At 42.5% G+C, this 26595-nt stretch overlaps 1 long non-coding RNA gene across 1 annotated transcript in view; it reads right to left on the minus strand.

Moving 5' to 3' along the window:
- The window catches only part of LOC136791158 (uncharacterized), a 61336-nt gene that overhangs the window by 6413 nt on the left and 28328 nt on the right, over positions 1-26595 (minus strand). Inside the window, exon 2 of the long non-coding RNA XR_010832573.1 lies at positions 16480-16549. This is a non-coding gene — a long non-coding RNA (uncharacterized lncRNA). The remainder of the gene's footprint in view (positions 1-16479; positions 16550-26595) is intronic.

Here is a 26595-nt window from a genome sequence, read left to right on the forward strand (position 1 = left end):
CCATCAAGGAAAAAGTAATTTGTACCTTAAAAATAACTATTGCTTCCTACATTGCCTCTTTTGGAGAAAGAACTAGAGAATGCATGGATTAGAAATACATAGGTTTTTTCCAGGACACCACTTAAAGGAGCCACCTTCTTTCCCTATTGATCAACTTTACATACTTGTATTTTGTTGAATGACAAACAATAGCACAGAGGAAATTAAACACTGAAATCTGCAGACACTCTGTGGCAATATTTGTTTAACAGCTGCCGAACTCTGGAAGTAACAGTGAAGCACATTATGTAAGAAAATTCTGTAACCCAAACAGATAATATTCTGGTTAACATCACAGTGAGGCTCTACTTGCTTTAAACCTCAGTTGTTATACGAAAACAATGTTCAGCTGAGGATCCGCAGCACAGAACTATTTGTTCAGTCCAGAAATAACAGCCTAGACATGTTCAATAAGTCAAATTCAGGCAAATACATAATTGTCTTTTCTTTAAAAAGAAACATTTAATACAACAGATTACTTGGTCTTACTTTACCTTTGAGAAAAATATTACTAGTGTGATAAATTGTACACTAGGTTGTTCCAAGTCTCAGAGTTAAAAACTGAATACATGAAAATAAATCTGTAAGAGTTAAAAGCTGCAAATGCAGACCTGGACAAAGGGTTGACATAAAAAGTGAACTAATTGAACCCATATTTCTTAGCAGTATGTAACAGATTAAGTCATGATTGGTTTATGAAACTAAACAGAAAAAAAAAACTTTTTTAAATCTTCATAAATAAAAAATGTTTATGAGCTTTAACCCAGAAGGAAGTTGACAGTTTGCTGAGAAGATGTTTTTCCGGTGTAACCAGGCATGTTTTTAACTACAGTCTGAAGCTGGCCAGTAGATTAACAGAGCTTTAAAATGCATCTTCATAAATTGTACATTTGTTTGACTGTTAGCAGAGATATTTGAAAAGAAACAGTAAAAAATTGCCATTTCAAAAGAGGCCATATGGACTTATCAAATTACCAATGCTATGTTTTAATTCCAGACAGATAACATTTCAGGTAATGATCCAAACTACAAACAATAATTAAGTGAGCAACTTTTAAAATCTGTTTAAGCTCTACACAAGTTGTTTCAGAGGACACACAGAGAAAGGCTTATAGGGAACTAATTAGGTAGCACTATACTTGGTAAAAGTATATAATTTTCTGAATAAAACAGTATAACTCATTTGAAACAGTTAAAAGTTCCTAAAAAAAAAAAAAAAAAAGCTTAGCGAAAGCTCTCAACTAGTTTTAGAGTTTCACTAACTTCAACCAACTGGAAGGTTTGAAATCAAGAGATTTGCTTGTAAGTCCACTGTCAATAAATACAGCATGCACTGAAGACTACCACCTCTTCTTCTGCTTAAGAAAAATCACAAAATAATGCTAGCAAGGAAGATAAAGACTTTATTCAATTAAACCTAGTCAGTTCTAAATTGACTTCAGAGGAGTCTGTTGTAAATCTAAAGTTCAATACACAAGTGTATGCTAATAACATCTTCCTATCTTACCCATCAATTGATTTTACTGGGATTAAGCACATCAGTTGCACACTACTCTAGGATGGCTGTGTATGGAATCAAAGACCTCTTTCCCACCACATTTTCTTTCCAGCAGAAACATAGCTAATGAGATCTGTTTAAACCTTCATGACCATTGATATTCATCCGTCTCTTTGAAACTTTCCAGCCTTAGCAGAAGAGACTTCTCTGCTTTGTGCTCTTCCCAAAGGACATTTGCCATCAGGACAGTGGCTGCAGCACCTCTACCATGCAGTCAGGGGAGGAAGAAAGGAGGCCATTCAGCAGTTCCTCCTCCTGGTTATATCTGAGCACTCCCAAAGACACACCAGAGCTGTACTGTACACAAGATTTTATCTACAACAGCTAGGTTGCCTTTATGGGGATAGGAGATAATGGGCTGACCATTCAGAGGGCAATGCCAGAGATAAAGATCACACAATAAATTTGTGCTAGCTGCCAACACTGAGGCTGGGCAAGTAAGGAAAGTGAAAATAAAATCTAAATAGAAAGATAGGGAACGTCCAACTAACCTGAAAGTTCCCTTGGGTTGTCTCTGTATTGTAGCACAGGAAATAAGGTCAGGGTTGGGACTAGTGATTTCCCATTTGCTTTCAAAGCTTCAAGAATATGGCAAGAATTCTGATGCTCAAAATACCAAAAAAGAAAGAAGAAACAGGAGCACTAGAGGAAACAGGTAAAGAGACTAAAAGCATTGTCCCTCCCCACCCCCCCCCCCACCCCCCCTTTTTTAATCTGTTAATAAATGTATTTTCTTCTCTTCAGTTTAGGTATTCCTACCCCTTTGCTTCTGTTATTGTCTAAAAATTTGTCCAGTTGGTGCCTGATTAACTAACTGCCACACTGCCTTATATTAAGATTCTGCCATTTCTCTGAAGAGATGTTTCCTTGTTCCTATCTTTTCAATTCATCCACTCACATTTCTGAGTTGGTCTTGTACAGTTACTTTATGCACACCTTCCTCTTCCTGTCCAAACTAGTCTCTCCCTTGCTTTGAGATCCCACAGAGATCTGGACGTCAGTTCAGGGCAAGCTTGGCAAATCCTCATTAAGAAAGTTTTGATACTATCCCTTGCTTTATAGCAACAAATTGCAGAAAATCTCACTATGGGCTACGTAATGCAGATCCTATTTTCAGTGTTCTTAATCTTCACATCTGAGCAACATCTGATTGAACCTAGGAACTACTTGGAAGGTTTAGCTGCCTCTAGACCTTCAGCAGTACAGATAAAATACACAGATAAAGGCTGCCATCAGCTGCATTTTATTTACTGTAGCAGAATGTCTGTTCACCTTGAAAAAGTCCATTGTGCTTCACTACAACCACCCAGAAGACAGACATCCTATAGCCAAGCTTTCTAGTGCCTGCGCTCCTCTATCACATCTGCTGCTTACATTCTAGATTCATCTCCAACTTCTACGTTCTCATTCTCTGTCAGCTCCGTCCTTCACTCAACTTACAACTGCTCAAAATTGTGTTTTCTCTGTGCTGTCCCTGTACTTGGGCTGAGGTAGTTACAGAGCTACCTGACAACTGTCCTTCCTATTCCTTTCTGCAGCACAAGCTCACAGACAGGCCACCTGCACCATGCAACTGCTGGCAGTCATCAATAGTATTTTGCTTCCTCACAATCCTTTTTATATGGTGTGTGCTCTTACTCCGCGTTTATAAGGCACATGGCAGAAAGTAGGGACAACCTTCAAGCGTGGACCTCAGGCACTCTAGTAGAATATTTCTCTAAAGAAACTACAGCATCCTCATTTGTACAATAACAACATTCTGGCATTTTTTCAGCTTCACGGAGAACTAAGAACTAAAGCAGTCCAGGCTCCACCTCTGGCTCTGGCACAGCTCTCAGGTCTCAGAAAGCATTGCCACCTTTATGATGGACACCACATGTTTGATGAGGCTTCTGCCCTTCTCTTCTCTCCAAGTCCCAACGCTCTGCTCACTCACAGCTGCCGAGGACCAGGTGCAGACAGGCCACAGTGCCATGGCCAGCACAGCGCAGCAGCAGCCAAGCAGCCGAGTGCAGGACCTGACACCGTACCACTGACAGCAGCTCTGTGCAGGACAGCTTGCTCTCCACCACTGCAGTTTTCCTCCTGTGTGATTCACAGCTTGCCCACAGCTGCAAAGTACATTAGTGGGAGCGATCCAGATGAAGATCTTCACTTTGTTTTTTTTTTGACACTAGAGTTTCCAGTCAAGTTTATTTAAGGTAATGATGCAGCCACTGATGAGGGCAACTTCCCAGCCGACTGCCATGTCAGTGCTATACATGCATCATACAGTCTTAGCACCCACAGTCAGTACGCTAGAAAAAATTATTCAAATTTCTGATGCATTCCAGCACACCCAGCATGTACCAGCTCACGTGCTAACACACAAAACCCCCAGCGGGGAAGTTCACACTGGCTTTGCCATTCACTTCTCCAGTATCCCTCAAAGAGCTGGTGTGGCCTGGCTCACAGCTGTAGTTCAAGTGGGACTTGGTTTCTGATGCTCATCATCCTCTCGTCCACACCTGGAGGCAGACCAGAAAAGCCTGCCTCTGCCTATACAGAGATGTTCAGCTTGCTCCAGAGCAGATCTCAGAAGTAAACCAACACAGTGCAAATGGTTCAGGGGGACCTGGATCCCTGCATGGAAGAAGGACCATGCCTAAACACATTTACCCCTTTCTTTTTTTTTTTTGAGAATCCCCTGCCTAATGTTACAGCTTAGAGAGCCATTTCACTGGTAGCCCAACAGGCACAACTCAGTCCAAGACTTGACTACAGCTTGAACTTTTTAACTCAGACTCATTTCTATATGAAACTAGATTTCTTTTTTGAGGTTGAGAGCAGTGCAAATATCACTAAGCCCATACTGTGACCAGATACTCAGTAGCTCTTGTAAAAGGACAGCTGTAGCTATAATATATATGGCTTTTTGTAACACTGATTCTCCAATTCAAGCAAATTTACTTAGTACTTCTTGTGCTATTGCACTCCTCAGAATTAAACTGACATCAGCCTAAAATGTTCCGTTCTACTAGAATATTTTCAGTGAACCACATTCAGCTCCAATGTACAACACCAGGATGCATGTTGCGCCTATTCACACAGGATTCACCCTCCCCATCTTCCAGCTTACTGCACTTGCACTTTGCAAAGTCCATACAACATCTCCTGTGTTCACCCCCACCGTGCAGTGTTCCTACCCCTGCTAAGTGTTTCCAGCAGCACGCCCATCTAACTCGAATTACCCAAGTGTTTGCTTTTCATATGTTCATCTATTTTTCTACATCTTAAGATATGAAAACGGGGTGCTTAAAAGTTCTTAAATATAAACTCCCATGTTATTACAGGACATTCTCCACTGCAAGCAACCTGCAGCATTCCCAAGAGAGGTGATTACTTCACCTCACATGGTATGCTTAAGGCTGGAGTAGACTTTTATATCTTTGTCTTCTGTTTCAAAACCAGGAAGGTAGAAAACACCCCTCAAAAAGCAAGGTTCAAAATAAAAGCAAAGAGGGATCTATGCACGGCAGTGAACTATTTTTGGAGACAAGATTCTGCTTATCCTATGGCAAATCACTATGAACTTCTGCTGTGTAGCATGAGCAGGAAAACAATGACTGGAATTCAGCTGAAATCATGGCAGAGATGAAATATTCTAGAGCACAGGGCTTTCTGCTTATTTTCCCCAAAAGAGAACAATTTTTTTTGTGACCACTATTATACTATGACCAGGTCTGACAGACTTCAAAACCAGGCTGAGGAGGAAGCTATGCTCTCAGAAGATATCCCAAGGCAGCATCATACATAGTGTAAGTCCCTTGTGCCAGCACAGAGGTTCCTCTCCTGCAAACAAGGCACCCAAATCTTGCAGCAGCTCTCAGCTTCCAAGTCAGCATTTCTGCACAACTCCCAGCAGTTACTACTCCTACATGCCCGAAAGAATTTCGGCAGCGAAAAAATGAATGCAAAACTGTAGTCAGGGTTTCAACACATTTCTCACATTCTCACAGAGAATGGTGCTGAAGACCCATGCTGATGAGGTGGGCTCCAGGAGGGGAGAACACCTGCTCAGACCTCATCTCTGCCCTCAGCCTGTGCTCAGGGAAGAGGAGAGGTTTGTGCTTCTTGGTCACTCTCATTAAAAGTAGCTGGTTTTGCTCCACAGCCATTGAGTACATTCCTCAGATTCTTTCCCTTTATGCTTTGTAGGTCAGGGTTAGAAGTCACTGCTGAAAGCACAGGAAGTTGAAAATCACTTTTTCAGCCTTCTGTCACCTGGGGGTACTTCTGCGATAAACAGAAGGCTTAAGGAATGGAGCACCTTTTACAGCCCCTACCACAAACAACATACCAAACCTTGAATTCCTCCCCTTCCTGTGTCCTCAGCTGGCAAAGAGGAGTCTGTGAAAATCCATGCACATTTGCAGGAACACTGTGCCCCTACTAACAAGTATCCCACTGAACAAGGCAGGGAGGGCCTCCAGCTCCACCACACTTCTCCAGCTCTCCAGGAGAGAAGATGGGTGCTGAGGACTGATGGAGGTACATCACCAGCCCCTCCATTCAGGGATCTCAGGAGGTGATGAGACCAACAACCTACCTGTTGGGCCCTGCATGGAGCAAGGCCGCACTCCTCACAGTTGCTGGGGTGCAAAGTGCCCCCCGAGCCCACCACAAGCACACCTCAAACACAGTGTGCCACGTCGCGCCACTGAAATTAAGCCAGCCTTCTCCATTGACCTCAAGGGGAGAAGGATTGAGAAACATGTTTTCAGTCATCACCTTGAGACTTAGAGGTGCATTAATTAAGGCTTACAGGGGAATTTAAAAGTGAAGTATTAAAATGCAGCTAGGGCAGCCAGGATACAACACTGACTGTGTGAAAACCCAGATTAAGGTATTTCACAGTACTTGTGACCCCCACAAAAGTTAAAATATTCACACTATATTAAATATCTAATATCTTACCATACCCTAACACAAGCTAAAGCATCCACCAACAAACTCTGGAAGAGAAGTCACAACTCTTCATGCCAGGGAAGAGGGCCTAGGGACTAGGACCGAGCCCCACAAGAGACAGCGTGGGATCAAGGCAGGAGGCTGGGTTCTTCCTGTCTCGAGGCAGACACCATCCTCCCAGAGCTTTCCAGAGCTAAAGAAGCTATTTCACTTTATGGTCTGCAACATATATTTTTTTCCTCTATTTTTGCTTCCAACTGCATATTTTTATAGGACTCCTGCCCTTACCTATTTCAATACTGGCTTTAATTATTCCAGTGAATACTTGCTTCTGATTTTCCTGTAACTACTTAGAGGAAGTGAGCCTAAAAAGGAAAAATCGAGAAAAACTAGGTTTTGCATTCATTTAAAGGTATTCTGTTCAAAATTAGAGAAAAATGTTTGAGGTTTTATTCAAAACAAGTTTTTAGCAAGAAAGTTACAAGAAATTATGAGCGGACTGCTAAAGGTCAGCATGTTATAACCAAATTCCTGCCTGTTAAATTACTGGTATATTATGCTTCCAAGAAAATCTGTGTTTAACATCTGTTTTCTTTACGAGAGATCATTAGTAACAGACAGGCCGAGTCATATCCTCATTCTGCACTTACCTCAGGTTTTGAAAGGACAAACCTGTCCCTCCCTAGATGCAGGACTAGATTCAGACCTGGCCTCGTTGGACTTGTGCACTACCGTGATGTTTTCAAGTTGCTTTGGATTCAGACATTACCCAAAAATGAGTATTAATGAGGAAAACAGGAAGGTGAGCTGGAGACGAGCTGGCTCTGCTTCTCATCATTTTGCACTCACTGCTGTTCAAGCTATTTTTTTTTATCAAGTCAGAGCAGATTTCTCTTTATGACATAGCTGGCAAAAAACTTCCTGAAAAAAAATTGGTGGCTGGTAGTCAAATTAGGAATCAGTATGGATCACAACATCCTGCTACTTCTGAAGAGGTTGGCACTGTAAAAAAATAAAAAAAAATAAAACATGCACATAGCAGAAGGCTCTGCAACTGAAGTTATGGAAAGCAACTGTTGTTTTAGCACATGCTAGGAAGCAAGTGTTTTCCAACACCATTTGTTGTTGAGAGGTCAACACATGAAATATGGAGACATCTGGATATTTCAAGGTCAGCATGTGGTTGTGGATATGAGCTCTGTGGAATGGCGGGCCTCTCTGGACATGACCTGAAAGAACCAGACAAGCACTGCATCCTTCCCCCACCGCTCCAGACATCCCTACCTCTCTCCCTCTTCCACCCCCAGGTCCCTCTTCCTAACCCCAGCACAAGTGTGAGGCAAAGAAAAAAAAAAGTATGCCTCTAGCTGTGGTGAAGGTTTCAAGACTATTCAGCCTTCACCAAGGTTATAATTGCCCAAATATTTGATGCTACAATTGGAGATAAATGTTTTCGCAAGCAGGGTTTATAGATAAACATGAGCATTATGAGTGTGCCTGTAGCAAAGAAGTGCTTAGAAACACAGTGCCTTTGGCTTTCTGTACCTTCAGGTGCTTTGCCATCTCAGACCCAAGTATGGAGCACCCATTGTAAGAGCCTGGCTAGAGGACTGCAGGGACATGGGCTCAAATACTTTCCCTATCTGATTTTAAAGATTCTGGGGTGAAGTTACGCAATGCAGAAGAAAAAAAAAAAGCAAAAGGAAATCCAAACAGATTTTCATGACCATCCGAAGTGTAATAGTGCTGTTTTAAAGGATTCTTAAAGTATCACATTGCTTATTTCACTTACTCTTTCCACATGATGAACATTGTGGGTTGCTAGAATGCAGACACTTGAAGTGAAATGTAAACCTAGGGTCAGTTCAGGATCTTTTTATTTTTTGGTGTTGTTTTTTTGTTTTTTTTTTCCTTTGCTTTTGAATTATTTGCAACCTTGAAAAAATGTTACTTCCATACCTCAGTTTACCCACATGTGGGATATTTACTTCCCAAACTGCTCATAAAGTTTAAATCCAGTAATGTTTTCTGTAACAAGTATCAAGCTTTGCAGATGAATATTAACATTTTCAACCCGCATCACCAATTCTGCAGTGTTTTAAGAAAATAAATGGCAAGAACTGAAGTAGCATAGAACAGACTGGGAACAGGTGAACTGTAGAAGTGGTAGGGCTTCATTTGACAGAAGAGGAAAAGAATACCAAGCAGAATTTGGAAAAAGCAGGCAGAAGGAGGGAAGAATAAAGATTGATGAAATGGTGCTTTGGAACCTAGTGAAATAAAATGTCACACAACCACCCATGCCCACCAGGATGGGGCTTAGTTTATTTTTAAGTGACAGGAATCATGCAAAATTAGAGCAGAGACTGCAAACAGCAACAGCTGCCCTACTTCTTTAAAAAGCAGTTGCTGAATTAGGAGATTGTTCTACCAAAGCTGAGCATGGCTTCCACGCTACACAAACATTAACTGGATGTAAAGCAGCCTTCCTGAAGGCCAAAAACTTCCTCTTAAATTTGCATTGTTTTGTATGATACTTCACTTTGTTTCTCCCTACAGTGGAAAAGACTTAAACAACCCTGCTCCTAAATGCTAACATTTTCCTTAATCTAAATGCAAAAAAGTCACTTTTCGGGCAAAAAGACATTTAAAGCCTTGTAAGTCACATTTCATTTGTAAGTGCTGTTGTGGCTTCCCTTCTATATAATGCTTTGTGGTTTTTTTTTTTGTTTGGTTTTTTTGTTAGAGACTATGTAGTTGTTTGCAGTAAATTTTCTCATCCAACAGAACAAAGATAAACTGAAGACTTTAGTTTTGACTTTAAAAGGTGTGGGCAAACCAGTGGCACAAGACAGTGCACAAATAAGGACTTCCAGGAACAGACAGGGGCCACCACACCTGACATCAGCTGGAAGGTCCCTTGTTCAAACCCTGGGTCAGCAACAATGGGGAGCTATTGCCATTCACTGACTTTAGCTCCTTCCAAAAGAGTACTGATATTTTAGGCAGATACCTAACAGTCAGACATTTGCAGCATCAACAGAAAAAGCAAAGCTTTGATGGGAAGAAAGCTTGAACTATCCTTAGGTCCTTTTGATGGAGAGCTGAAGCAGATTTGGGAGCGGGATACAGAAGCACTGCTAGACCAACAATTTGAAGAAAGCTAGTGTAATGCCACCCAAAGGGCCTAACTTTTCACATTAGGGTAGAGGAGTTAAAATTCGTGATCTTTGAAGAGAAATCCATCTGGAGACTTGTTATTTTCTCAGAGATGAGGCAATTATAAGGAATAGCCCTTTCCTTTATCCCTCAAGGAAGTTCCTAGCTTAGTTAGCAACATGAGTTATTTCTATGGCAACAGACAGATATAAACACAGGATTATAACGTTCAACAAAGGATCAAGAAGAGGAAGAAATAGGAGTTGAAGAGAAATACCTGGAAGAGCTACAAGAGCTGCAGAAGTCACTAATTCCTTAAAATACATTTCTTCCTCCCAACAGGACTCCTTACCAAAAAGGTGCAATGCTCACAGACTTTGAACTAAATAGGAAAAAGCCAGATGACTGTACATTATTTTTGTTGAAGGCATAACAGTAATTGGAGTAGCTGGCACCACTGACACACAGGACGGGGTATGTCGGGGTGCTGTGCTGGGGTCCCTCAGACATCGCTGTCACAGCTGCAGCCAGGCCACCTCAGCAGAGCTCGCGCTAGAAAGCAGGTACCTTTAGTCTGCAAGTATTGCTATAGAGGCAGGATGTCCAGCACATATGTACGAGTAAACTCAAACACCTACACGTGCTTACATACCCTAAATAGAGCCGAGCAGGTAATTACAGCATTGTCAAACCAAGACTGACCTTGGAGGGAAAGCACAGGTGACACCTTTTAAAGTCTCTCCCTGTTCCCTTTCACTTCTGAAGCCATGTGCACTGCTCCCGGATGCAATCAAGCCCTACCAGCAGAACAGCAACAAACCTTTGCTGCACATCCCAGTGCAAATAGCTGCATGGAGCACAGGGCACTGAACCCAGCCCCCTCCAGCTTTTCCCTTTCATTTTCTCCAACAGGATCAGCCAGCCCTCTTGGCCTGGGGAGCCCTGGGTGCACCCCAGGGGAAGCACACCACAGGCCAGTTCAGCAGAGCTGGGTGTCCCGTACCAGCAGAGTACCTGTGCACCAACCCCACAGGGCCAGTGCTTGATTGCTGCTCCAGAAAATTCATTTTGAGCTGGTTTGGGTGTGCCTGCGTGAGCTGCAGTTACTCCTCTGGATTGCCCTAGAGCAGCCACTTCCCAGGAACATCTGTCTTGTGGGATCCTAGCCAGAGGAAGAAATTTCTTTAATTTTTTTTTTTGGTTAATCACCACCCTCATTTACACCAGACACATGCTGCCACATGAGGCTGGGAAAGAGAGGGAAAGCCCAGACTGCACAGAGACTGGCAGCGGGTCTGAGACATGGCCCCACCAGCCAAAGGAGCCAAGCAGAGGCAGGTGCGTGGGAAGCTCACAGTAAGACAGGCCAGGCCACAAAGGGATCTTCATGCTCCCACAGCTGATCCAGGGCACACAGAGATGGGTCTGGCACAAGTCAGGATCACTTGTCCTGGGCCATATGTCCATCAAAGAGCAAAGTAAGCACATCTGTGGCTGGGCACGGCCCACTGGACAGCCTGTCAGGAAGCAGTGAAATAATAGGGGTAATACTGCCTAGCATTAGATGTGAAAGGAAAGACCATTACGCATCTTTTGAAGCTTAAAAGTAACTATTTTCTCCCAAAGTAGGGAATGATTGAAGGGAGCATGTAGTGCTTCAGACAAACTTAATGCAGGAAGTTCTCTGCATCCTTCAGCTTCTTGCCAAGAGATGCTGTGCACTGTCAATCACTGGTACAATCCCAGGCCCTGCAGCACCCTTTAGCTTTTAAAGTCCCAGTGAAAGGTCTGGTTTTGCTATCCATGCCTTTGGAATTCAGGTGCAAAAGCCCTGCACAATCTCAACCATGAATCACTGGTGTGCTGGCGGGGAGGAAGGTGGGTGACAGTAAATAGAGCCAGACAGAGTAGACTGACATAGCCCAGAGTCCTTGCAAAGTCAGCAGTGACAATCTCCTGCATGCCTGAGGTACTCTCATCACTGGTAGGATTTAATCTAATGCTTTCCACATAAATAATTCACACAGGGACTGATTTACTGTACAGCTGTCAATGAACCTACAACAGTACTCACATGCTTCTCATACTAAAACAGCTCCATTTGCCAGTAAGGAAGGACGCAAGAAAGGATGACTGTTTTCCAGCCCTCTCCCCAAGAAGTGGAAGCTGTCATAATATTTAACCTTTCCTCTACTCTTCCACCAGCAGGCACCTGCCCCACCCCACCGTTTGTTCCCACACCCCAGATAGGAGAGCAGATAAGGAGTCCCCGGCTTGCTGCTTCCTGACCATGAGTCACAGCTCTGAGTCAGCCTTTGTGTTTTAGGGAACCTGGAAGGCTTTGAAACAGGCTGTTGATTTTGGCAAAGCTGTCTCTTTTTGCTTCGAGGGTAAAACAATCTACACGCTTCATTCTCATTCTGAAAATAGCCTCTGAGGTGAAAACAGTGGGGGAATGACCAAAGACCTGCCTGTAGTGGACTCCCTGCATAGCAGAAGCAGAACCTCTCCATCCTGGAGAGGAGCAACTCCAGCTGCACTGAAGTGACTGATCCACCAAACACCCACTTACATACCCAGGACTTCAGCAGGATGCATTTGCAGCTCCTGAGTGTCTATTTTATGCACAGGAGATACCATTGTGTATGACTTCAGATACAACCACCTCTAGAGCAACTTTTCATCTTTCCAGTGATGACCAAGAAGGGCGTCACCATCCCCTGGGTCACCACCTGCTTCCCACATCCAGATGGCAACCGACATTAAGTAGCGCCAATTCCAGTCCCAACATCAGCAAGCCAGCCTCCTCTTTTCTCGCCAGTGCATTCATCCCAGCAAATCAAGGACTTGGTCACATCTCAGTTGAGACAAGCTGGTAACAAGGAAAATGGGCAAATCTACCTCTCAAGAACCCATGTGCACCTTTGCCTGGTCCTCTTCTGTCTCCACAGATCAGCACTTTGTATTTATACAGAAAAATCCTTCATTCTTGGCAGAGCAAAGCACCCATATTTTTATTAACATGTTTAAACATTACATCAGCTGCTCATTTCAAACATTCATCTGCATCATCCACTTCAGTGCCTAGTTCTGTATCTGTTTTACAAAACCTTTAATTAAATGAATTATGCTTTAATATATATATTTTAATTTCCTTTTGCAATCATTTCAGACATCTTTTGATCTCTTGCTGTAATTTCAAACTATACTTCTTCCCTTCATGTCTGTTTGGATAAACACCTTTGCTTGGGCCAGATTCATTAGCATTTTAATTGTTTTCTCACTCCAGGACTTTTCTGAAATCCCTGCTTCCCACTGTACGGCAAATTAGGTTCTTTCTCTTAGATTAAGTCCTAAATTCACTAAAATGTCTTAAAGCGTAAGTATGACAGCATAAAGAAAACAAAAAGTTATCTGTAAAAAGTACAATTAGTTGCTACACTTCCTTTTAGAGGGTAACTATTGTTAAAGAAATTATATCAAGGAAATTGGTTTTAATATTCTTTAATAGGGATTTTACATGATAAAGCAAAGAAACCTGAAACATGCCAAAGCACAAAGAATAATTAAAATAGCAATTGTAACAGTATTTTTAACATTTCCTTGAATTAGTGTCTAGAAAGGGAAAACCTAATGTGAAAACTTAGATTTTTAACCTTGTCACAACATGTTGACTTTGGAAAATAGCTTCAGCACTTTTCTCCCTACGTCTGTCAAATAGTTTACTTAAAAATAAGTTATCAAAAAACATGACATTCCAAAAGCAAAATTTTTCACTTTTTACAACGTCACTTCTAAATGCTTTTATTTTTAATTTTGACTGCACCCTTTAAAGTCAAAGTGAAACGTTTCAGCTAACCAGAGATGTCCTTTCTCCAAGTCTGGTCAGTCAATCTAATTTAAAAAACCCTTTTGCTCAGCTCTGCCCACAAATTCCAATTTGCCACGCATCAGATGGTAAAAATTTGCATTCATATTCTATGATTCTATGATTCTTAGCCTGCTGCAGTTGTAGAAAAGTTAGCTTCCCTTTTTTCATTGATCTGTGGCTGTGATTCAATGAGAGCGTGCACATAATCAGCTATTTGGGTCAACTATCAAGTGACTGTTAGTCTGATCCCTTCCTTGTATCATTACATACATAGCACCATCAGTAATCTGTACTGCAGGAAAGAAATCCACTAACACTAATGCTGATCCTGAAAATGTCACAAGCATCCTTAGCCTTTATATAGTCGGCCTTATTTAAGAAGATGACATTCATAGCATATTCAAGGTAAAGCATGTGGGAACATTCAGAAAACATGTTTGCAACATTTTAGGCTTTACTTTCATTAAAAAAAGGGCATGTTCCAACACAGAAAAGAGTGGGTGCTAACACTAGCTCTTCTATAAGAGTGGAGGCAAAGCCCTTAGTTTTTAGATCTGGTGAGATAAGGGAGGTCAGCTACAGGAGAGCTAGGGTTCAGACCTACTGGTGTCATGCTAAAACGCTTCCAATGCTTTGACTTCTTTGGATTTAATAGCAAAGAGAGACCATATTCTCATGGAGGGTAAAAACAGCAGCAGTTACACCTTTAGCTCATTGAAGTAGATCCATTGAACCACTTCACTGCTTTCATAGACAAATTCACTTCCATGCTAAGTGGCTATTTTAAATGAATTCACTTCTACAAAGGAAGACAGACCACTTACATTAGGATTTATCAAAATTAACTTTTGTTTGGGATTACTTAAGCAGCATTAAAACACGTGCATTGTACAATTGGTTTTCCCAGGCAGATCACCTTTTTGCTTGCTTCTTATCTAGGAGTACAATTTCCCTCACATGAAGCTCTCCCACATGTTCAAAATGCACCTGCTTTCCTTTCTGATAGTATTGTGGGAGCAATGTGAGTGTTGCACCATCATTGCATCCTCTAACACTAGCAGGTATCTCAGGCTGATCTAGCCGAACCCCTCAAGTACAAACAGGACAGGATCTCCTGTCACAGGTCTGAGGCTGCAATCACTCCCCAAATATGACTGCAAGCAGCAATCTTGTTCTGCAGTCCCTTCACGCTATAGGTGTCTAAAAAACTTCGATTAATTCCCCACATCAAATAGACACAGGGTGGCAAACAGGGTGTAAGACAGTCCCTTGGAGACTCTCACAGCCATTTGGGTACAGCATCCTTTTAGAAAGGGACATCCCCAAATCAAAGTCCATAGCCAGGTTCCAGTGGAAAAAGCTTTCTTTCAGCAACTTACAGTGAACTGAAACTTAAAGGAACACTTAACTGTTAGACGTCTTACTCTGAGTTGTATGTTAGACTAACTACAGTGAATACTCTGAAAATTATATGTGACCTGATTTAACATTTTCAGTACAACTTCTGAAGACAAAGTCAAAACGGGTTTCTACTAAGGAGCCATCAATTAGGCCTTCTTTAAGCCAGGTAATATTACAATTCCGCCACTTCCTAGCAATAATTTCTTTGTATGTGTCTGGGAAATACTCCCATTGGAAACAGAAGAGACTGAAGGATGAGAGCGAAGGAGGGCAATACCATATCTTCACTGGAATCCACCATGTCTGCCAGCAGGAGGCATGACATTTACAGCTTGATCGAGGAAAACGGAATATGGAAACCATGTACACTGTGTACAAACAAACTGCTGATTTGTTCAGATGCTGTTGGTAGATTGGCATAGGATCAAGAGTGATCAGAAGAAGTGTAACACTAGAATCACAGAAAGGTTTGAGTTAGAAGAGACCTTAAAGATTATCTAGTTCCAAACTCCCTGCCATGGGTAGGGACAACTCCCACCAGACCAGGTTGCTCAGAGCCCCATCCAGCCTGGCCTTGAACACTTCCATTGCTTCCCACAACCAACAAGCTCTTTCCAGTTTGGCCTGCTGCATCCAACCCAGCTTTCTTAATGCTCTACACAAGTTGCAAAAGTCTGCCCAAGGTCCTGTATATCTGATTTCACACAGGCACCTGTAAATGTAGGGCAGTGATATCAGATATCTGTCCTACTTTAGTAGTTCCACCTAACTCCAAAAGGCTTATTTGGAACATAACTTTTCATTATACAAACAGGACAAAAACAAACTCAGCAGGATGCTGGCACTTGTATTTACAAAAATAACCCACCAGGAACTCATATGCTATCCAACACTATCATCTTATAAATCACAATTTAATATGAAAACAATGACATGCTGTTAAACTAATTGGTCTGTTAAACCCTAACAATGATGGTTCTAATGCTAGTTTCATACAAGGAATGGGGAAAAAGGTGGACAAAGTGAAAGAATACTCAAGAGCAGGGAAAAGAGCCAGAAAAAAATACAGTGGATGGGAAACATGCCAAAAACAGAGGCTGTCCCAAAAGTGAATTTCCCTAATGACAATAAATGCAAAGATGAAGTAGTAAGCAACACGAACAGCAGTCAGAATGAGTCTCCTCATGGGTTTGAGGTTCTCACCTCAGGCCAAGAAAAGATTTTGGTCTTAAGAGCCCCAGAAACATCTCAGTGGCAATAGACTACTGAGACCAAAGTTCCTACTGACTGCTTGCATTCAGCTACCATGCATACCCCCAAAATTGGAAGTCTTCTCAGAGTTAACCATGGTGGAACATACCTCATATGTTTACCGCTTAGTACTACACTTTTCTGTCAACATTTACCTAATGTAAAGTACTTAAACAGTGGTTGGAAAAGAAGAGAAGGGTTCACTACACAGTAGGCCAAGAAAGAAGCTGCTTCTGTAGGAGAGAGATGTTACCTTGTCCAGAAGATCTATGCCCCACCAGCCTGGTGTTTGGTATCCTTCAGCACAGAGAGATGACAAGCCACTGTTGGTAAAGGAGATGAAGATGCATTAAAACTGTCAGATATGTTTTTTCCCAGCTTTTTTCCCCACCTATCCCTGCAGGAAGAAATACACGTGGTATACAAAATACCTTAGTTTACATTTTAGAACCCCAGAGTGGTTTTCTTCCAGACTCCGTCTAGCGTCATCTGAAGACAGTGTTTAAATCCACTCATATGCTTCAGAAATTTCACAGGATTGTCATGCTAACTAGGATGTCTTCATGGCTGCCAGAACATCTTGAGACTTACCCAGTACTAATGAACGAAATTTAAAATCGATGCATACTACCAGTGTACTACTGAGCACCTACTTACATCTTTTGCACCTAGACATCAGAAATCTTCTTTTGTGACTAGTCCATAAGCAATGGTAATTCCACTCATGGTAAGAGTCATTAAAGCTATGGCAATTTTCAGCAAGGAAATCTGGCACAGATCCTTAATTTACTGTGGGAAGGTAGGTCCTAACAAAAACATACTTCTGTTGTAATACTTAAGTTTCATATCTTAAAAGAAAATTTGAGCAGAAACACCTACACCCATTCATTCATAACTTTCCCTTCATTATTTGTTGCATTCCATTGTTCACAAACAATAGAGACGTATACAAATAGGGTTTTATGCAAGCCTTTTGTGATAAAAATAACTACATTCACAATTCTCATTAAAGTACAGCAGTATTTTCATTCCTCCTTGCAAACCAACTTGCATGTATTTGAGCAAGCCCTGCTGCCCCTTTAAGCTTTCCTCCCTCAAAGCATTAACACACACAGAGATGAGAGCTGAAAGAATGAGCTTACTGTTTTGTATGCACATAGCAAAAATAAAAAAATAGGATGTTTGGTGTTGAGGCTGCATTGAATTGATCCAGGTGCCCCTCTCCAACACTATTATAAATGACAAGAAGTACATATTATTGACCAGTGAACATAAAATAATAACATAATTAGCTTTCACTTAAACAATTATCTAGCTGTCATTTCTGATCAAAGTTCAGAAAGCAGCACAGACTCAGGAGGGTACAGGGTTGGAATTAGCAGGCAGTGCTCACTGCTGACACTGCATTAACCCTGTGTAGGCACATTTTCAGATACAGCAAGCAGTCAAATACAGCCCACAGCAGTACCCAGAGGAAGACTACACTTCTGCATTCATTAACATTTGTGAAGTTACTCATTAAATCTAGGCCAAGTCTGTTGATGTGAAATGCGCCCAGTCACATGGTTCAGCACAGATAATGCATCAGCTCCTGTTTACTGGGATCACAACACTGCACTTAAAGTCTGAGTTTTTTTAGAGGAAAAAAGCTCACTCCTTGCCTTGTCAACTCCAACTCTGCACTGGAGAAAGAGCCACCCACCACCCATCGTCCTCTGTTGCAAATACAGCACAATCTGGCACTGATACATGACTGACCATCTCCAGCAACAAGTACTGTAGTGAACAATTCACTTCCAACACTGATGAATGCTACGACTTCCTATCAATAATTTTTCTGGCATTTTTTATCATTATGTGGCAACCAGCTGTGGCTAATCTTTAAGTGTTTTCTGAAAACTACTCTGGTTTGGTGCATATGGAAGGGAAAACATCTCTAATGGATATAACCATATCAATGACATATCATTGAGAAAAATGTATCCAGTCTAGATATGACTAGACTGGCTTCATATTACCTATTTTCAACAGGGAACAGATTAAAGCTGCTCTGGGAAGAGAATTTCTTGGGGCTAACCCAAAAGAAACATGAAGAATATTCAAGTAAATGAAAGTCATCCTAGGCTATAGTATACCTTTTGTTTACTGGCATCATGTCCTCAGGCACTAGGAACCAACAGGTTAGACAAGAGGCTTTATGCATTAACCGCAGAAGGGAGGACAGGGAAGGGCCTTTGTGCCTCCCAGCCGAGCAAGAGCACTCAGCATATGGGAAATCCAGAGTCCAGGAACTTATTCCAGAATCAGAAAGTAGATCTTGTGTTACTGGGGAGAACAGACTAAGAGGAGGCACCTGAAAACCCATTCTCCTCTATGCACTCCCCTATGCACAGCCATCTGTCAGCCGGGGACACAGGCTCCAGAGTATGGTGCAGAGGTGGATTTAGTCCCACATCAACTAGGCCACTGGACCTCTGTTAAATCTTTTCATTTCTGGAAAGCAGCAACATAAAATACACCCTGCCCCCAGACCACAGATTTCCCATTTATGATCACTGATTTGGAGTAGTACACTAGCAGCAACTCCTTGGAAATTCAGATAATGAAATTATGATCATTCAGTTAGAGTTACTGAATTAGTTTCTCATTTCCCTCTTCTGTATTGCAGAGCATAGCTCCTCATTGTTTTAATTTAGAGGAGAGATTAATACCAACTGTGTTTAGCCTCTTATCTTTGCTCAACAAGAAATTATATAATGTTTCAGGAAATGAGTTGAAGTAAAATAACCACCTCTTTCACAGTTAAATGCTTAGGAAAGATTCTGCTTCATCCATTCTGGCATCTTATATCTACTCAGGACAAACAGCACAGGCAGCAAAGGTAAAAAGCTTCAGTTGTAATACCAGAGGACCAACCTAGGGTTAAAAGTTATTTTCATGCCTGGTCAGTTCCTACAGGTCTGTAAGGCTGCCAAGCCAAGTGTGACTTGTGATAGCAGCGACTTTTGTCCTGGTGCTAATCTACCAGCATCTCACTGCAGACTACCACGGATTCATATTTTAGGGGCAGAAGTATTCTTGCACAGGCACACCAAGTACAATATTAAGAAAACAAAGCATCTAAGAATAATGAGATTCATGACACAAATAGACCTGTACCACAGGGAAGATCCCTGGGTGTTTCAGGATGTATGACTAACTGGTAAGATACAAGAAACAGCAGCTATAGGGAGCACAATGCAAGCCCTGTGCACCATTGTTTTTGAAAGTAGTGTTTATCAGTTTTCCATGAATCACCAACTGTTCTTTAAATACCAGTGCCTGTATTCTTCAAGAGGCTATAAATAGACGCAGTTTATTTGGCTGTTCCGGTGAAAGCTGTGAAAAGGATGACATTTGTTCTTAATATATAGTAATGGTGAAAAGCTGTCACAGGATCAAAACACTTTTCTTTCTAGACATGAACGACAAGTACTTCTGTATGCTGTCACAAGCCCTTCTGATGGAAAAAGGACCTTATCAGCCTGTTTGGTACTAATTCCTCAAGTTGTTTTGACTAGACCTTTTTTCCTTCTGATGACTCCAACCTACAATACATCATGCTGGCTATATTGGTTTGCATTTTACAACACATTGTTTCCCAAGCTCAATAATACCACCAGGCCACTATTATTAGAAGTTTAAATTGGCACAAATCTATGTCAATTAACTGAGCTTTCTGCTGGTATTTCCCAACCATCAATTGTCTTGTACTTCAGGCTACACTCAGATGTAAGGTTATTTCTCCAAGGGAGGCAAGTGAGAGTTAAGCAACTTGTGCAGTATCACACAACAGCACCAAGCAAGGTTTCAATCATTTCCTACACCACTCTCTCACAGGGAGAAAGAGCATGAGCAGTTGAACTACTGAGCAACGTGAACATGCAGAGGAGCTGCTAGAGAGCAGACCATCTGGATCTCCAGGACCACTCACTTTCTTCCAAACTTCAAAGACAAAAAATTTAGATGAGCTTATCAAAAATTTCTTCTTCATAGAGTGGGATGAACTTAAAATCCACACAGCCTCATTGTATTCAAACTTATCCAAGAATGAACTTGGACTAACACATCTTTGTTACGTTACCATAAGGCAAAGCAAACATTTAAACAGGAAACAAATGAATCCTGTACACAACAGCACATTAAGGAACCTTTGTGTTTCAGACATGACTGAAGAAAAAATAAGAGCTTAAAAAATAGATGAGGTTACATCTCTAGTGTTATCTGAGGTCTACCAATTCACTTGTCCATTTTCTAAGCAGTATCAGGAAAAATTTGATGTGAAAAATATAATCTAGTCTTAACTTAAAGACAGGACAGTCAGTTTGTTTGTTTGTTTGTTTGTTTTTTTCACCTTACTTCTCACTTCATGAGCAGCTTACTATCTAGCTTTGCCAAGCTTCTAACTGTTATCTTCAGTCTTTCAACTTAGAGGGATTTGTACAAGCTCCTTGTGGTTTTGAGTCACAGATCCACACCCTTCGAGGTTTCACTTGAATTTCAGGTTCGCAGTAGCCAGCATTGCCATGTCTTTGGTATCCTTCCTAGAGAATAGTTTCCAAACAGTACATTTTGGCTTCTTTGAAGTGACCGTTAAAATGCTTCCCTACTCAACTTGGCATATCATAGAGCAAATCGATGATACCACTCCAATGCAATTGTTTGATTCAGGTTGGATCTTCAAAAACCTGAAGAGTACTTTGAACAGTAAGATCACTGTATCAGACTGTCCTTAAAGTGCTGCACTAAGCATGCTTTGTAGGAGACAAGCACTGAAGTCTGTGTAGAAATGAATAAGAAATTACAAGAATACCATAATGACTTGTATGTGTTTTTCCAGCACAGATCAATACAGCTTCCAAGAAATCAATACTTTTGAAGAAAAAAGCAGGATACTCTGTGCAGAACTGAAAAAAGGCACATAGCTGTATAATACGCATACCTAAGAGACTCAAAGAAAAAAAAAAAAAAAAAACCTTCAGAACAAATACTCATGCTTATTCTTGGAGGAGTTGCTTTATGGGACAAAATAGGTTCTTAAACATTTTAAAGTAAGGTCTAAGCCATTTTGGAGAGTGGTTGTATTGTAATAAGAACAGTAATTTGACAGTACAACTACTTTTCCTAGGCAACCTATGTTGATCAGACCTGGACTTCCCAAGCACAGACAGACCAAATCCCGACACTTGCAGGCTGATGCCATTGCTTTTCCGAGACATCAAGCACACAGATCTCTCCTTCCTGCTGTGGCTGTTGGAAAGTTGTTGGGGTTTCTGCATTAGTCAGCACAAGTGGACCTTGTTATTCTCATTAATTGCACCAGCAGGGTATAGAATAAACAGCTGCTTCAGAGGGAAAAGGATAATATGAGAGCACACTGTAATGAATAAATTGTAATGAATAAAGTGGTGCTGTCCTAACCTGCTTGTGTTCCTGCTGTTATTTGTGAACAGAAGGAAGTAACAAAATAACAGCCTTAGTAAGCATACAGTCACTAAAACACTGTTGAGCTGTAGCATGTCCACAACACAAGGACTTAATTCATATGGTATGAATATTGAGCACAGGTTCCTGTCCCAGAACTTCAGTGGCAATGCAAAGTTTGGGGGATATTGCTCAACTACAGCCTTTTGGGGGGGGGGGGGTTCACAAGCCCCAGAATGTGGGCACTGACCCTGTCCAGATAGCTACTTGTGTAGGGGTGTGCAGTCTCGGTCACCAAATAGAAATATCCAAACACAAACCCCAGCAGAAGGAGAACACCTTCTTTCAAATTTATTTTAAAGTGACCTGATTTATCAGGAATATATTTTTCCCAATTTAAAAAAGAGAATATTTAGTATCTGAAAACATGGCTGAAGTAGCTTACTTGCAGCTAAGAGTCAACTAGCAGATGCTATTATTAAGCCCCTTGTTGATAGAAGTAGGCTTAGGCAAATTATAATAGGAAATAAGCAAATTATAACACAATTTAGCTTTAGCTCTTCCAAAAATCACAGCATAGGCATGCACTAAAGTACTGTCTCCATATCCACAGAGAAAGTGGATCAGTTTAGAAAACAAAGCAGTAAAACTTGGTCCTGACAGGTATGTGTTGTCTGGGCTTGGAAAATTACATTTCTGGGCTCCATCTTTCCATTTTTTTAGGTCGTTTTTCCTGCTAAGGTAAATGAGGGATTCTGCTTTTTGTACAGTGGCGATAAAAGCCCCGGAGGGAAACTTTCAAACAGGCCAGAAGGTTTTAGAAACACAACCTCATTACCTTCCAGTGAGAGTTGTACTCTTAGATGCATCCCCTAGATGCATACATAAATCTAGTGCAGAGTGGAAAAGTTTTCTAGATGGGGGGATGAGAGGAGGAACATACCTTGTCTCAGGATACTATGAGATACTCTTAAGGCTCTTCCTTTTCCCAATGAAAACCCTCTGGTCCCTTCCTCAGCAACCCCAAATCCCACACCAATCAGCAATTACATGGTTTGTACCAAGCTGAGGACACCAATGGACCACATATCACTATGGCCATAGGAGCCAGAAAGTATGGAAACAAAAGGCTGGAATAGAAGGGATGAATGAATTTAAGGCAGAGAGGAAGCGACTGGCCCCCGTGGGGAGGGACCCTCTGTGCTCTACCAAACAGCCCCATGCTCTGCTTGTTGCTGGCTTTCTTCCTGCCACTGGCCACCGTGGCCGCGGGCTCTGCTGGGCACGTTCACCACTGCGCAGAGCTTGTGTGACCATTATAGCCCTCTGGGCTGCCTGGGGCGACGCATGGCATTTCCTGGACATAATGTCCTTTTGTGCATCTAAAATAAGCTGCGCGTTCTCTTTTTGACATATCCTTCTGTCACTGTGTTATTAAAATAACATCAATGTCTCTCCAGTCAGAGCACAGTCTATGGGCTGGCTGTTAAAATCTGCTGTCAATTACCAAGCAAAATGTGAATGAAATGAAGAACAAATTGTCTAACTTCATCAGCATTGTTTTTCTCTTCTTCCCCCAGATAATAATACCTTAAAATAGACTGCCTTATTAACCATAGACCAGAAGGTTAATAAGTACATCAACAAAACAAATGTACTAAATTAAAACAATGCATTAACATTCATTAGTATTTCTCTGTTGATTCCCAAACATGCTGCTATTGCTATTGTGTTATTATCAGGCAATAATTGTTATGTCAAAAGATAAGACCCATATGGTTCAACGAGTTCCTCCGGGAGTTTCTTCTGTGTGAAAGTCAATCAAAAATAAGATTCTGGAAGGAAAGGCATGGACACGGGAGAGCTGCTGTCAGAGTATGCAACCCATACAATGGACCCAAGTGACTGTTAAAACAAAAGTTTAAGATTTAGGGGAAAATAGGGGAAGATTTGAAACCAGCTGGAAAATCAGCAGGTTTATTCACAGCGCATAAAGCTCAAGTGCCACTCTTTGCCAGGCTGGATCCTGCTATCCTAGTGATAGAAAATACCCTCTAAATGCTTCCAGAAAATTCAAACTATATTTTACTCCCCATAATAATTAAGAATGCTGATCCAGGTGAGAGTTGAAACAGGCTGTTTTGGAGAACATTTGCCCTCTGAAATACCCACTATCCTTAGGCGAAGCCTGGATAAGCAGAAGATGGCTAATGTACCATGCTGTGTATCCTAGTTGAGCTTGCCTCCTATCAAACATTAAATCCATTGATACAGCTCAGGTCTTTGTGATAAACATTCAGTCGAAATGACTAAATGTTTAAACCAAAGCAAGTGCCCGTCACAGCCCTACAGCACTCAGCTTGGAGAAACGCACCCGCACAGCAGGTGTTTGCCTCCTGCTCTCTGTGCCCTCTCTTCCCCTCTCTTCCTCCACAACTGTGCCCCCTTGTTTTGCTGCTCCTGCCTCCCCTCACCCAAGGCCAGGTGCCAGAGCCTGGATCTGCCCCACAGCCTTGGCTGGCTCGCGCCTGTGGTGAGCTTCGACTGGTGTCCGTAGGGCTTGCCGGCCATACACATTCACCAAGACCATCACTGCAGGGTTTGGAAGCAATATTCGGATTACATCACTGCCTTTGTGTTTTTCCATACCCTTTGCAAGCTCTTTGTAATTTGCTATATGCTTTTTACTTCACCATTTTAATAGCACAGGCTGTTTTGACTGGCTCTATCTCGCTGTTCTATCTGGTGCTTTGTATTTACCAGGCGTGCTGGTTGTGAAAAGAGTTGCGTAAGCTGGTTTCTATGGCAGGTTTCTATTCACCATCTGCTTGACTGAAAAATATCTTTTTCAGTTAACACACTGGGTCTGGTGTTTGCATCTTTTGTTTCCTTCCAGATGCAATCTCACAAATGCAGGAGAGGCTGCGAGCCTCTGCGGGGGGAGGACGGGCCTTCTGAAACAGCCCTTTCACCCGTCTGAGAAGCGCAGTGTCCTCTCTTGACCACCACAGGAAACGTGACCTCCTGAAAAGCCCCTTTCCCTGCACCCAGCTACTTTCCATGGCGCTGCTTTATCACACAGAAGATAAAACTGCAAGCCCCTTTCTGTTTATACATCCATCCCAATTCTGGGCCGGTTTCCTAAGGAAGCGAGGGTCTGTGCTGGCTGTCAGCACATTCCCCTCCTTCCCCAGCCGCTGGTGATCCGCCGGCTGCCTTCAGTCCCGCTCAGAAGAGGGGGCAGAAGGTGAAGTTTCCTCACATCTTACAGGAACGCAGCTGGCCGTGCCGAGAGGACTATCCATGACCCCAGGGAGAGCTCGGCCTATGTGATGCCGGGGAGGCGGCTCGGGAGAGGGGTGCTCCGTGTGCGGAGGAAAGGCTCCCGTTCCCCACAGCCGTGTGGGGCAGGGGGAAGGCCAGACTGCACCGTGAGGGCCGAACAGCCAGATGAGCCGAGAGCCGGCCGCAGCACAGCCCAGGCCCTGTGCTTCACCCCACAGCCACCGCTGTGCTGGCAGCCAGGCGAGGGTGGCCAGACAGGGCTGGGGCCGGGCTCGGCGCAGTGGGTGCCTCACGGAGCACAGCGAGGTAACGGGGCACAGGCAGTGCGAGTGGCATGCTGCCCCGGCCCCTCCGTGCCTGCAAAACAGGATGTGCCCCCACACACCACCTTTTCCTCCCATTCAGTGGAGGGAGGGCATGACCGTACAGCAGCCCTGCTGCTGGGCTGCCAGCACAGGCCCGGCTTGCTTTCGGAGGAAGCGAGTGTTCACCCGATGAAGGAGGCCCCGGGGCTGCCCAGGGTGGTGGGCAAGGTGCTGCTGAGGGCCCACGCTGTGCCCATGTGGCAGAGCTCGGGCACCCCGTGGCATCAGCAGAATGGAGCAGTGGCTCCTGAGCACTGGCCTTTGTAGCTCACTCTCAAAACCATGCAAGGACCATTTGGACCGAAACTTGTTTTGCTCTCGTGTGCAGTTCACTCAACCACGGCTCATGGCTGTCTCACTTCGCCTGAGAGAAATAGGATATATGCTTCAAGAGCAGCAGAGACACATGGCTGGGCCTTGCAATAACTTAATGCACAACAGTCTACCAGCAGAGTGGAGGCACAAGTATGGGTCTTCTCAGACCCTGCATGTTTCTGACTAAGGCAAAGGATCAGCTGCAAGAGGCATGTTTCCCTTGGACGGACCCGGGGGACCTCTCAGCACGCTGAGCAGAGACAGCCCAGGCAACCTGGCAGGATGTGGCTCTCCTCTAGCCTTGTCCTCAAATGCCCTGTTTGTCCTTTTCTTTCTTTTTCTTTTATTCTCATTTTCCTCCTTTCCTTTCCTTCTTGTTTCTTTTTCTTTTTGTTTCTTTTTCTTTTTGTTTCTTTTTCTTTTTGTTCTTTTTCCTTTTTTTTTTCTTTTTCTCATTCCTTTTCTTTTTGTTTTCTTTTTTCCTTTTCCTTTTTGATTTTTCTTTTCCTTGTCCTTTTCCCATTTCCTCTTCATTTTTCTTTTTTCCTCTCCTCTCCTTTTATTTATAAGCAATAAGAAATTACGTTTTTTAAGGAGTCATACCATCAAGGTAATGTCTACTCTCAGGGTGGATACTTCTAAAACAGAGAAAGCAAGCACCTCCTGCAGGGCAGCAAGCCATTTCCGTGCACTGTTCTCCCCAGAGCATGAACTTTCACAAAGACAGCACAGTGGGCAGCGTGCTGAAGGCAAAACATGATGGATCAGGTAGCCTTACATCAGAGCAGCAGCCTCTGAACTAGCCCACTAGTGCTGGGCCATGAATCATCATGGGGTTTTACTGTATAACAAGGTGCACACCCTAAAAGATTTGGGCAATTTGCAGAACTGTTTTTACAATCTACAGTTTGAAAGAATTGAACTAGATGGTAATTGTATAT

This window comes from Anser cygnoides, chromosome 6 (assembly GCF_040182565.1).
Source record: "Anser cygnoides isolate HZ-2024a breed goose chromosome 6, Taihu_goose_T2T_genome, whole genome shotgun sequence".
Lineage (NCBI taxonomy): Eukaryota > Metazoa > Chordata > Aves > Anseriformes > Anatidae > Anser > Anser cygnoides.